Source organism: Chelmon rostratus, chromosome 6 (genome assembly GCF_017976325.1).
Source record: "Chelmon rostratus isolate fCheRos1 chromosome 6, fCheRos1.pri, whole genome shotgun sequence".
Classification (NCBI taxonomy): Eukaryota; Metazoa; Chordata; class Actinopteri; order Chaetodontiformes; family Chaetodontidae; genus Chelmon; species Chelmon rostratus.
In genome coordinates, this window is record NC_055663.1 from 19,258,433 (window position 1) to 19,273,168 (window position 14,736).

Genomic DNA, 14,736 nt, shown 5'->3' on the forward strand with positions numbered 1-14,736 from the left:
AAATCAGGAACATTTTCATGTTCTGTAAGTTATATAGACTAAGCATGAACAAATATATATTCTTGACGGTGAAACGTCTGCTATACTACAAAAAGATGTTTGAACTCTTCACTTTTAAACCTCTTATGAACTAACTGTGATAACCATTGAATAACAGATATCTGCATTCATTTTTATTCTATTTTGGGAAGCAATGTTGGTCTGTTAGTTGGTCGTGCACCACTTTGGTCCAGACTGAAATATCTCGATGGCCATTGAATGAATTAAAATTTTGGAGAGATCTTCGTGGTCCTCAGAGGATGAAACCTATTGACTTTAGTGATCCTCTGACTTTTTTCTAGTACCACCAACAGACATTTTGGACCATCGGCTGCAGCTCGTCCTCACCAGTCGTACAGGCCGAAAGGAAATAGGTTATCATGGCCCATATTTACGTGTATTGTTAGGTGGCTTATGGTGGCCGTGGTAATTGTGATGGGCGCAAAAGAGGAAAGCAGGTGAAGTAGCATAAAGTGCAAAAACAACTCTGGACTTTCATCCTGGAGACAACTGGTCCTGTCTCTTGCAGAACCGAAAGTCAACGTCACTTATTTTGACTTGCGTAACATACTTGTTACATCACTTAAGTAACAATAAAGTAACAAAGGAGATTTGTTGCTAAAACCTGAACAAAGTAATTTTGGTGCCTAAACCTCAGCAAACTGCAACGTCAACCATGTGACAACGCAGCACCAGTAGGGCTACGGCTGTCGCTAGTACGCTCCAATAGTTCTACATGTCATTTTGGGAATACTGCATGTTGTTTTTGGCGTCATTGGCAATTGACCTATTCAGTCATTTAGGGATGGATTGGCATGAACCCTAATGGTTATTCCTCTAACGTTTCTTGTAGTGCCACCAGCAGGTCAGAGTTTCCTCTTATCCTGTGAAATATTTAACATCTACTGGATGGATTTAAAGTTTTGCAGAGACATTCCTAACAATCATAGGGTGTCTAATCTAGTGAACTGCTACTGAATGGCTTGCCAGGAACTTTGTTACAGACTTTTATCTCCCTCTAAGGATGAACTGTAGGCCTACTAACTTTGATCCCTTCTTTTTTTATCATCAGGTGGAAATTTGAATTTGTCCAATACTTTCTTTTGCAACCAAATACCTGCAAAACTAATCACATTCCCATCAGCCTCAGCTGTACTTTGTGTTTACTACTAACAGGCAAATGTTAGCATGATAACACGCTAAAGTGAGATGTGTCAGCATTTATTTCAAAGCACAACTACGCTTTAATACAGCCTCACAGTGCCGCTAGCACGGCTGTAGACTCTTGTTTATGGCTGTGGTATGGCTGAAGCAATGCATCATTTTCTGTAGCTGACTTCTGAACATGTCATCGGTTCAAAATCGTCTTTGAAAGCAATTCTCATATGAGTTGTCAAAGTTATTGAGTGTCATGATAAAAAAAAAATGTTTTTCTGTTTTTTTGAGCTGTTAATGAGAGCTCAGAGTCTCTGGGACCCCAAAATGAACTCAAAGGTTAAAGGAGGGTGTTGTCCTCTTTATCTGCTGCCTTTCTGCATAGAGTTCACCGAGTTTAATGAGACTGGATCTGAGGGGAGGCCAGGTCTCATCTCACGACATTCACACACAACACACCGGCCTACAGAGACCCTCAGCATCGGCCAAGCGGCCTGCGTTCCATCGGCCCGCTCTGCTCTGTTGCCCTGCAGGCTGAGCTTTGCCAGAGCACTGGCCTGACTTGCACAGCAGCCTCAGCAGGACTCAATAAAGCCCTGTGCCTCGTGTGTCATCCCAACCAGCTGTACACAAGGCCGGGAGTGTAGTGCTGTGTTTGTGTGCTGAGGCAGTCCTGTTTCATCTCCAGTGCCCATGTCACAGCAGTCCCGTACGGGTAAACCTAAAAACATCCAGCTGTGTGCATGGAAACTAAGGAGACTTTCTGGGGATGAAACCGCAACGGCTCGCAGCTTGTTTTTATCAAACAGCTCACCCCACTGAAACAACCACCACACATCGACCTCGCTCTGGTGCAGTGTGGAGTGTGAACAGCAGATGGCGGTTCTAGTCCAGGTAGATGTTTCTTGGGGAAATGGATGAGGGGGAAAAAAAAAGGCTGTATGTGTGTGTGCATGTGTAAAATAACTGACAGGCAGCTTAAGCGAAAACTGGTTTTCGCATGGATGCCAGCTAGAGAGAAGATTAATTAGAACTGAGCTGAAAGTGACGAGCCATATTCAAAGCACCACAGACATGACAGTGAGAGTTCGGCGACACCTACAAAGGAAGATGTGGTCGGACAATTATCCGCAGCAGCATGGTGATTAATCACAGCGTGGCCCGTCAATGTCAAACCCATCTGACAAAATGAGTCAAGTGCTATTGATCATGCCCGCCTTGGGTTTCACTTACACTCACACTTTATCAGATGGAGCTAATTGGGAACATATTCAGTCTGTGGTCCTGAGAGATGTGTCTGTCAGGAGTCACATTCCTGCTCCGATTCTCTGATAGCCGGTCGCGCCTGCAGTCTGGATGGAGGACGGGTTGTGGGAGTGGAGATTGGGGGCGTGGGGGTACAGCAGCACATTCAGAGGTGGATAGGTGAGTAATAAGCGTGCATCCTTTAACTCTCGCTGGGCATGTCCTCTGACTGGATTAAATATGTGCTGAGGATTTATTAGGTAGAAGACCTCTGGGGCCCCAGAAAAACTCCAGGACTGTGCTGCCTTGACTTCCCCCCGCCCCCTCTTCCTACCTCACACAATCTCTCTCACCTACTTTTATCTACCTTCCCATCCGTTTTTTACTCGCAGTATGTTTTTTTGTGTATTTTAGTATTCCAAGCTTTCCTCCCTTTCACTGCCCGCTCAGCCAGCCATGTGTGTAGATGTGCGACGTGATGGACTCTGTGATTATTATGATGTTTACTGCTTCAGCCTGGATGCCTGCAGGCTTTTATATCACAGAGAGGCCGAGGGACTGGAGAACAGTGGTGGAGGACGCATTCAGATTTGCTACTAAATTAAAAGTACCACAACAAAAGGTCCTGCAATCAAAATGTGACTCAAGTAAAAGCATGGAAGTATAATAAAAAAAATAATAATTCCATGCAGAAAAATACTCCCTGTGAGAGCTATTATTGAATTATTATTACTGATCATTACATCACATTGAGGCATAAGTAACATTTTCCGAAAGGGGTAGGTTGAGATAGAGCTAATCTTGCCATTTTATATACAGTTAGGTAGTCAAAACAAAGTAAATGCATCATTTTCTTTAAGATGAGCAAATGTTTTGAATGTAAAATCTTAAATTTTAAAGTGACTATTTATTTAGCATTGGTCAGATAAATGTTGTGAAGTGGAGGGTATAACATTTCGGACTGAACTGCAACAGAGTGAAAGAGCAAAGGAACATAAACAGTGATAGTACTAGTTTCACATTTTGAAACTTATTTGCATGCTTACCAAGAGTTAGACGAGAAGACTGATACCATCTAGTGCTTATATGGTGAATATGAAGCTACCTGAGCAGCTACTTAGCTTAGTTTAGCACAAAGTGTGTGGGACCACTAACTTCCTGGAGTCTCTGTTTTTTGCCTGGCAATCTAGTTCCAGCCCCAAAATAATCCATGGTTGGCAGATTTTGTTATGGCCGGACATAGCTAGGCTAGCTGTTTCTGTATTTCCAATGCTAAGCTATGCTAACTGGCTGCTGGCTATAGCTACATAGTTACTGTACATAAATGAGAGCGCTGTCAATCTTCTCCTCCAACTCTTGGCAAGAAAATGAATAAGCAAATTTCCCAGACTGTCAAGCCATCCATTTAAAAGTAGTACTACAGTAAATGTATTTTGTTACATTCCACCACTGCTGAAGCAGTTTGTCTGTACATATGAACACAATAACACACGTTTGCATTTATCATGGCTGAATGTCCTCAGATCAGCAAAAATATGTGATGCAAGTGTAGTAAATCTGTTTTGAACCAATCGCCTGTATGTTTTTTACATATGTTTCTTGGGCCATAAGTCATTTTCCCTCCCTAAAATGATCGCCATATGTTGAGCAGTGTTCCTGGCTTCTGATGAACCAGCTACATATTGCACCAGAGGCTCTGTCCCAAGACCTGCATCAAATATGCTGCAGAGAAAGTGGAAAGTGCTGCCCTGACAGGATGGGTGGGGTGTTAGCTGCACCATTTTTTATCCTGCACTGATACGGGCAAGCAGCAATATTGCAGAGTAATAAATGTAGCTGCGTGTCATATGGCACGTGCCACATAATATAGATTAGAAACTACAATCATGGGTATTATGTGCTTTATAAGTAATAAACCACGGACATGGATGAACAGTTGAGAAAATGAACGAACGTGACACATGAAAACATTCTTGAGGGTTCGGTATGACCGTGAGTGAGTGGATACGCTGTTACAGGTCAAAGGTGCAAAAAATGATTTTCAGAACTGAGAATCTTCAATAATGTTTGTGATTTATTCTCTTCTACATTTGGATACTTTGACTATTTCAGTTATTAACCATGTAGTGATTGATTCCTGTGGTTTCTTTTCATTCTGCCACATACCTCCATTTTCTCACACACTGTTGTGCATATGACATTGTATCTAGACACATCATTCCAGTGACAGTGGGCGACCTCTTGCACCACACATCACGGGGACCTCATAAGTTTAGCTTTATTTAGATGGGCATAAAAAAGGACTTCCTGGTATAAATCTAAACCGGACTCCCACCTCCTTCTCATCAGACATCAGTGAAAAGCCAGACCGTTACCAGGAAGCAGACCGTGGCAATGCATTTCTCTTTCAAGCAATCAGCGATGGAAACTCCAATTAAGATGGTGGAAAAAGGTGGCTACTGCTTTTAAAAAATCAGTGCAGATGTGCAGGTAAGTGACCATGCGGCAAACCTTGGCTACACAGCGCCAGGCTCAGTGCAATTTCCGTCTCTAATTGGACGTCCCACGCAATGCCTGCTTCCAATCATTGCAGAACGCCAGCACAGGCAGACACACTGGCAGGATGCTGGACCACAGTTGGACAGATCATGAAGAACTTCAGGACAGAAAATGGGCAGGGATTTTCAACAACACATTTAAAGGCTTACTACGGCTTTTGTCAGTGGTGGAAGAAGTAAAAATACTCCACTACAAGTCAAAGTCCCGCATTCAAGTTCATTTTACTTAAGTTAAAGTACAGAAGTGGAATTTTAACTGTTTTGTATGGTGGATGATTTAATGTCTCATTTCTGCAGATGGCATTTTAATTGCCATTTAAACCTGCAACAATTAATCCATTAATCTACTATTCTATTAGAAAAAAAATGTATCTGGAACTATATAATTGATTGAGATAATTGATTATGACGTTAAGTCATTTCTCAAGCAAAAGCTGCAAATACTCTGCATCCTCAAATGTGACACTTATGTTAAAATAAGAATCATAATCACGATAATTAGAGGGGTTTTAGTATGTTGTTTGCACAAAACAACACAATTAGTGATGGGACTTGGTGCTCTGGTGTAATATTAATAACTGAATGGTTAAGCAAGTGATTTAGAAAATAAAAGGCAGATTAATTGATAATGAAAATAATAATTTTCACAATTTTGTGAATAAATCGTAATCTGCAAAGTAAATAGTAACAGCCAAATAAACAAGGTGTGATATAAAAGTACAATATTTCACTCTGTAATGCAGTGGAGTAGAGGTATGAAGCAGCATACATAGGAAATAGAGCAAAAATAGCTAAATAAAGTAAAAATAACTTAAAATTGTACTGGCAGTGAGCACAATACTTGAGTAAATGTACTTAGTTACTTTCCACCACTGGCTTTCGTCTTCGTCGTCAGTGTCCATGATTAAAAAAAGACACTTTGCCAAACTGTTGCGGCACCGCAGGGAATTGCCACCCACCACAATATAGAATATTTGAGCCCCATTGATTCTCTACACCTGCTGTTCTAAATCTTCCCTGAATGCTTAAATCCTGCCAATGCCATCCTTAGTTAAGAATTTCTCTCTTCCCTTGGATTTCCTTTCTTTCAGAGTTGCCTCACCTGGAACCAATCTGTAACACAATCAAAGTGTCCTAACATGAAAGCTCAGTTCCTTCCTTTGATAGTCCATTTCTCTCCACACTTGTTCTTTTCTCTTTTCTCTGGTAGCTCAAACAGCCATGTCTGGAAGAAATTCAGCTTAAAATAGAGACTCAGTCACTAGGCATTATGCAAATTTCCTTGAAACAATTCACTGGTGCTCTGCCTTTTGCTTTTGCAGACAACAGAATGGGCCCTTTGTCTAAAAATAAGACGTGCATAATGAAAACTAAGAGCCTCGCTTGTTGAAAAAAATTGGGAACACTGTTGCGGAGGCCTTGAGAAATTTGAGGTAATAAAATGTAAGTAGGAAGAAGAAGAACTTGCGCTGGCCATTCAAGTATCATCTGCAAGTAAAATCTAGTGGCTTCACAAAACGAGTGTTCAAACGCAGACGAGAGCCGGTTTTTAATAAAATAGGAAGTGTGAAATGTGGAAAGAAGAGTGCAACTTTACATTTTTGAGAGCTTATTATGTTTCCTCATCATTGGATTGCACTCATCCATCCAAAGCGTTGATTGCAGCTCCTGGATGAGTTGATGCTTACAGTTTGCATGCTGCGTGCTCATCAGTCATCCCTCTCAGCTTCAGAGCGTGTCCAGGATCGCAGGGTGATTAAACTCTAATAGCAGCCTTTTGAGAAGTCCGGGGGGATTTACTCCTGAGTCAACATGCCAGACCCCATTTCCTCCTCACTCACTGGTGCCTCTCAACACCCAACTGGCTGCAGCCGCAGTGGAACTTGTATAGATTGAGAAAACCTTGGAAGTGACCCTGCATGAGGCCTTAGACATACATGGGGAACTTCGCCAATAAACTACCCAGTACTCCTAAATATTATGTACTTTATGTGGTTGCAATATCAACATCAGATAATGTATAATTAAATACACACAACTGAGAGGTTTCTGTGTGATTATCATGTTAAGTACAGATGCACGGTTCTGCCAGATCCTGTTGGTAATCGAACAGGTAAAGCAATTTCTCATAATTCATAATGTTTTCCGATTCTTGAATATGTGCACACATAAAAAACGAAATAATTGAGTAAATAATTCAGTTTGCCCTTCAGGCTAATATGACCAAAATTCACTAATTCCAGCATATTATTTATGAAAATTAGCTGCTTTTTCTTGTTTTGCTTAAATATTGTTAAGTTTGTGACCGTTGATAAGACAAAACAACCAACCTGAATGTCAACTTGCACAATGAAAAACTATATTCTTTCTATCATAACGTCAGAAAGATGTTATCCAGGTTACTTTCTTTTGGAAGATGTTGAAAATATGAAACACCAAAAAAAAATTCAATCTCTCTCTTTTTTTTTTTATATATTTCCTATTATTGTGTCATGTAACCCCACATGGGATGGACCGTTTTAATGGTATTACATGAAAATGAAGAATTCATTCACTCACTGTTTTTCTTACATTTTATTTACCAAATGATTAATTAAGAATTATCTGACGATGACGACGACTATTAACTGAAAACCCTAATGCAACAAAACACAGATAGGCACTCAGCATTCATCCACACCTCTATCGATCCACACCTATTACCTAAAACTTGGACAAAACTCTTTTTTTAATTTAAATTATTCAAATTAAGTGCTACAAATGTTTTGCAAACATGTTGCTCATGTTGATTTGATATTGCAGCAGCTGTAAAGATGACACGAAGATTTATGCTGGTCATGACACTTGCACAGGGAAGCCTAATCATCTTCTTATTTGACATCTTCTCTTCTCAGACACTTTTTTAATGCGTCAGGGCTTGATGTGTCTGATATGATCTTCTGCAAACCACTAATGGACTGAGATGTTGATGCATGCAAATACATACACACATACATACAGTATGTAACCATCTAATCATGATGTGAATGTGTACTATATGAGCCGAATGGAATGCAGTTACAGAAAAATGCGTTTGATCTAGATTCATGATGGTGCTTTCCCAAGCTGTCGTCAAACAAACCAGATTGCAGCCAGAGATTGAGACGTTTGTCACAGTGGTAATATTTCAGACATCTTGTTTTGAAACTTCCCACGAACAACAACACAGCGCCCGTTATCCAGCATCCTGTGGCTCGCTTGAGACAACGTATGCTGCTCCTCCATGTGACTTTAATTGAATGATTAGATGTAATTCAATAAGCAATCGAAGGGCAATGCGCGTGAGTATGAGGCGTAAAGCAAAAGAGCAGTGGTGAGTGGAGCCTTTGTCCATGACCCTCCATCATCGCTGCTACCTTTCAGGCTACATCACGCGGCCTGGTTGTCCTCGGTCAGCGCAGCTGTGTGGACCCCTCCGCTCTAATTGTCTAGGCCACCAATTTCAGGAGCCACGCAGTTTACAGGTTTAATGCTCAGGCTTGCCATGTCTTGTGTTTGCCATGTGAGTCTCTATCTTTAGACTGGGATCAACCACACAAAAACACCCCAATTATTATTGTCTGCGTGCAAAATTTCCACAAATCCCTTTGCTGGGAGAGATCAAGTTTTGGGAATGTCTGCCATCAGCTAACTCTGATAAGGCTCGAAAAGCCATCACACCAAGCGCATCGGCTTGACTGGTTTCAACAAATGGAAGAAGAACGTTTCAAATTCAAAAACATCAGTGACACAGGATTGTGAAATGACCCCGAATTGTGACACAACTTCTCCCAGCTTGAAATATTACCCCTGCGTGTGGACCCATCAGCCCCACATTCACACAGCTGTTTACTGTCAATCTGCCCCAGCTCATGCAAATTTGGCAGGAAATGGCTGGCATTATAATAAAGAGAATGAAAACGACCCATTCCATAGCTCTATGATGCAGTGAAATAGTTCCATAAATTACTTCAAGTCTGCTAATTCTCAGAGTAAATCAAAGTCCCCAGAGGAGCTGAAGTCTGTAAAATACAGCTCATTACTACACCAAAGGGACACGAGCTCTCAGTGGGATTAGAGAGTCAAGGCTGGTTATAAAATATAAAAGAAAATGTTAATCTTGAATCCGGGATTGTAGAAATGTCAGAAAATTTTCGCCACCATTTGAGGAGCTGACTTGTGGAAGCAATCTTGGCAATTGTGTGTGTAGACAAGTGTATTATCCAACATGTGTCTTTAATGCTTGCTCAGCCCACTTGCCAACTGTCATATTGTTAAAGATAGACTACACCCTCTTGGCCTGTGCCAAGAAGGCCCATAGATTTACAGTAATACCCTGTAGCACAATAGTGAGAGCAGAGGACTGCAGGGCAGCCAGAGGCCCTATTCTCAAGTTATATGCTGTAAAGCTTTGTTACTATAATTGTTACAGACTCCTGGATGCGATGATGACTACTGCAGCTGACTCAGATCACATCTGAACCCACAAATCATAGTGAAGCCAGCATCTCATGCAGTGTGTTTCTATCAGCGTAGCAAAGTGAGGCTGCAATCCACACTCAGATACCAACATCATATCTGTTCTGTATTTATAATATCTAAAAGATTCATAACCTGGTTCAATAAGGAATGAACCTCACAGTTTTGTTGTGAATGATATGTACGTCTTTTTTATACTGCTAATGGTGAATCCTCTGGATAAATAGTTTGCCATGAGGGCGTTAATCATTAATTTTACATTAATGGATCAAATGAATTGTGAAAGAAGTCTTGTAGTGATGAACCCAATGAGAATTATCACCTGACTGTGCAGTTCCCCTCAGCTCGACGTTGCATCTAAGCATCTTTCAGCTCATTGTTTCGGCTTTGCGGCCCACAACTTTAATGTTTTGGTTCACTCTCACAGCTCTCATCAGCAGCAGGGAGCTGCTCTCCGTGGCCAAAAAGTTCTCATAAACCTACTGTACACTTATTAAACCAACAGCGAACAGCAGACAGAGCTAGCTGGTGAACATAGAGAAGCATTTAGCAGCTAAAGAGCAAGATTACAACATGCACTGTTAGCAGTTTTGGCTCTAGCCTTTACAGTTAACCACTGGAGCTGTTGGTATGTTAGCCAAGATGTGCCCTCGAGTTCAACCCCAACACAACCCTGATTAACTCCTGCTGGGAGAGCTGTAGTGTCTCCTCCAGTGTTTTTCCCAGACGTTCAAACCAGGAACAAATAGAATAATCAAAGCAACACCAGAGTAAAAGGTGACAGGTTGGTTAGAGCGGTGGTGAACGGATGTGGCAGACCGAGACATGGGCAAGGCTGTGAACTGACATCGTCTTGTGGTGGTTCTGCAGGGGCGAGTGGGACACAGAGTCTCTGCAGCCACTCGTAAGAGGACAAGACAGTTGTTCAACAAGTGTTCTCCGAAATTCAGCACAGGCAGCATGACTCTGATTAAGTGCCATGTGAATGAGCTTCTTTCTTGTCTCAATGAGGACATTCCTGACAATTAGGAGGATGAGTGCAGCTTTGTTTGTCTCTCAGAGGCAACCTTGTCTGTTGGCTCAGTGTCTACCTGGGAGTCTAAGATGCACAGGAACCATGTTATCTATCTGCATGCAGCTCTGCAGTGACAGCGTTAACGAATGGCAGGTGAAGAGTCACTCTCCATTAAGTCGGACTCACAAGAAGGTTAATATCACAGCAATTACAGTAAATGCTATTATTATAGTTCATGTTAGCTACAGATGACGAGCAGCAAAGGGGTGACACATATAACGCTGTTTTACAAGGAGAAAATTTCATCTTTAATTTCTTCATGGCGCTTTTTGTGAACCAAAGAACATAAGAGGGAATGTCACTTGGTCCAGGGTATTTAATGGTGCAACCACAAAACCAAATGCGGATATTGCCTCCGAGGGCACCGAGCATTCTGAATGCCAAACTCTGCAACTACAAATGAGAGGAAAGTGTGTGATGGACTGCTAGAGGAAAAAAAAGAGAGATAATGAAAGTGGTGTGAGTGGCTGAAGGTTGTGTCCTCACAGATGGAAAAGATAATGAAGGTGAAAACAAGGAATGCAACCGAATTCATTTTTGTTTTCTGGCACAAAAACATCTGTGTGGCCCTGCCTCGTCTCTCGGTTCATCATTGAAATACCTCAAACTCTATTGGATGGATCGCTGCAACCATTTGCACAGACATTCATGGTCCCCTCAGGATGAACTGTAATCACTGTTATCCTCTGGCGTTTCATTAAGCACCCTCATCAGGTAAAAAATTCTATTTGTCTCTCCCATACTTTGGTTTATGACCACATACCAAAGCTCCACTTTGCTTAGTGGTAATTAGTAAAAGATAGCATAACATGCTAAGCTGAGATGGTGAACATCAGCATGTTAACATTGGCATTGTGAACATGTTAGCATGCTGACATTAGCATTTAGCTAGCAAAGCCCTGCAGCGTCTCAGTACAGCTTCAAAGAGCCTCTATCATGGCTGCAGTGTTGTTCTGCTGTCTTAATCAATAACAGTCTGGCTTTGACTCCATGGACCAGAATTTCCCCGGTGCACTCTTTCATTATTACTTGGGTATTTCCAGAATGGAAAAATATGTGTAATATTAGGTGTTTTTGTTAAAGATGGAAATTGAAATCTTTAATTTCACATTTTCTCTATTGTGAGTCATTTTATGGTTGCATAGTGTTACGGGGAAAAACATAGAAGTGATTATGAGGGGAAAACTGTCTTGTTGCAGAGCTGGAAGGAAACGTATGTAACCTGGAGTGGGTAATGATAACGATCAGGTCAAGATGCACTCTATCCTTGTGTCCCCCTCTTGAAGATATGCAACCTGGGTGGGGGAGGCGGTGGAGGCTGCGTTGGCCAACCAGTCACCCACAGTGTCTTCCTGTTCAGCCTCCCTTAAGGCGAGCTCTCAATTGGATTAACGTTGGCCTGAGGGTGAGAGTGGGTAGAGGTAACCTGAACAGAGGGGAAAAGGGGGTCAGCCAACTGTTTCAAGTGAAAGTGGAATTTGGGGCATCTGTGTTTGTTTGTAATCGGGTGTGTTTGGGACTGACTCTGACATCCTGCAAAGCCTAAGGGAGGGGGCAGAGGTCAGCCATCGCAGACCTGCTGTATACTGCACTCATGCCTAGAACTACACTGCTGTTGAACTCGGAGCATCCTCACTCACCATCAGGTTTGGGTATAAACGTGTTTCTTTTGGACCAGCGAACCTGCATCTCTCCTCTAATCCCTCGAGCGAGTTTTCAGAGGCTGTTGGGTGCGATGATGTCAGCACGCCATCGCTGGCCGAGATTAAAGGAGCAAACAGGTTTCTGATGACAGCTTCTCTCCTCGCCTCCTCGTGGAGATTTGATTTTCTCGAGCTGGTCTCCACTTCGCTGAGACATGCCAGGATCTTCTGAGCTACTGGCAACTGAAATGTGGACATCATGCTGCCTGTGCAATATGCTAAAATCACATGCCTGCGATCTGAACTCAGATGCATGTGATTTTCAACCAATATTAAAATGTCAAACTGTGTTTTGAAGCAAAACACTGACAACAGATCTCGAGATTTGTTGAAATATTAGTATGTTGCAAACTCTGACACGGGATAGCATGGCGCTCCAGGAACGAACTCCTTTGGCCCACCTCTGAAACTCCTGGGGTGAAAGGTTACTGCTGTGACAGTGCCGGCTCATCTGAGGGGCTCTCTTTACCCCAAAACCAAAACACCCGAGGGCAGAATGGTGAGTTTGTCTGGCCACCCCAACACGACTCCCCAGGATCCTGGCAGGGAGGCAGAGAACCCAGGATCAGGGCTCCCCCCTGCACAAATACAGACGGGGTCATGGGTCATCTGGGGAGCTCACACAAGGCTTTCATCCCAGAGAAGCTCATTTCAGGGGAATGTGGCTCTTTCCCCATCTAGATAGGAGTCCTCCTTGAGCCCCGAGTGGCTGAGCTGAACCCTGGATCGACAGACATGTTCCCTCAGACCCGTTTGTTTTGTTTTGGTGCTGCGTCTCTGCGCACATCGCCTAGCCTGGTCCAGACACTGCTGTGGGAAGATCAGGCTGGGTCAGCACACACACGGTGTTGTGTTACAATCCAAACACTTTCTAAAACTGTATCAAACGGGCAGATAGAGGAGACCTGGGTAAAAAAATAATGCTGCAGTATTTTGGGCTATTATCTTGCGTGGTCTTCAGATGACAGTGGTGGCTGATAATGAAATTTCATTTATTTCAGACTCTCAAACACTTGAGCAGAGATGACTAACATATTGTGAGTAGGAGAGATTAAAGCTCATGGTGGAGTGTAATTCCCTGTGTATTTATTTAGTTCCAAGCCTCCACAAACCAAAGTCAAATGTAATTGGGCAATTACACTGTTTAGATACAATGCAAGCCTTGTTACATCTAATTAAATGAACTCTGCCATTTTCCCTGCAGAAATACTGTGCCAACATGTACACCAAATAGAAACTCTTGTTAGGCTCAATTATAATAATTTAGACTTCAGTGCACTGATATCCACAGAGAGTCTGCCATCATCAGCAGCTTATTTCATAATGATCTGAAAGGATGGGAGTTTGAAGTGCAATCAGTCCTCCAGGTAATTTGGCCTCGTTGAAAAAGACAAAAAAGTCAGCAATGTTCAAGGGTACTTACTATAAATTAGGGCTCGAATAAACAATAAACATAAGTACATGGAAATGCAGCAAGTGCTATTTTTACTTGAAGAGCATTTGAAGTGCATTAGGCTGCCCTTGAATGTGAGTCTTTGTATAAAATTGCTCTGAAGGTGCACTGCAGCAGCTAGAAACCACTAGGAAGTGTATGTATACAAACAGTTTAAAACCATACTTGACTAATAGTAAGATGAGGAAGATGTTAGGATAAAATTATGTCAGTAGTCGACTCGTATAATTGCGCTTGTTGCTTTTCACGATGATTTGGGAGCGAAGCACATCTGCCTTTTTCCAACAATACTAAAACTAAACTACGTCAAAATTACAGGATATTAGAGTAATCCTTTCAGAATGCTTGGCACATGGGACGTTTTCTGTCTGCATCCAATTTGCACGGCATTAGCAGAGAGACTCGTTATCTTCATTATCTCCAGTTCTCGTTTGCAGCGACTGGTCTTCTGCAAGCTCATGATGAAGATGCCCTCTAGCTGTCATCAACTTGTGCTCAATATAAGGACTTTAAACACCAGTGCAGAGATGTTTCTTCTTTTGGAATACATTACTATTGTGTGTGTGTGTGTGTGTGTGTGTGTTATTTACAGCATGTGTCTACAACTGCTCAGCCTCGTCTTCTGAAGTCTTCCATGTGTTGAACAGTCACGAGTGCTGTTTCAGTTTTTGCATTATTAGAGTGAGACACGTCCATGAATATGTTAACAGTGGGGAGTGATATATATATTCCACATTCAATCTTCCACCTGTACAATGTTTGATCTACAGTCCCTTTGTAATAGGCAGTAATTATGTGTTCATGTTTCATTTCTTATATTTTACAGAATGCATGTACATCAATAGTACAACTCAGGAAGGAGGACAGTAAATCTGGCCTCATCTAGCTTGTTACTATTCTCTGGGCACACAGTGTTATTCATGCAGCTGCAATAATATTCTGGATTCTATCACATCACATATGACGAAGAGCAAACCATCACATTTAAGAAGCTTGACAGAAACGATCAAT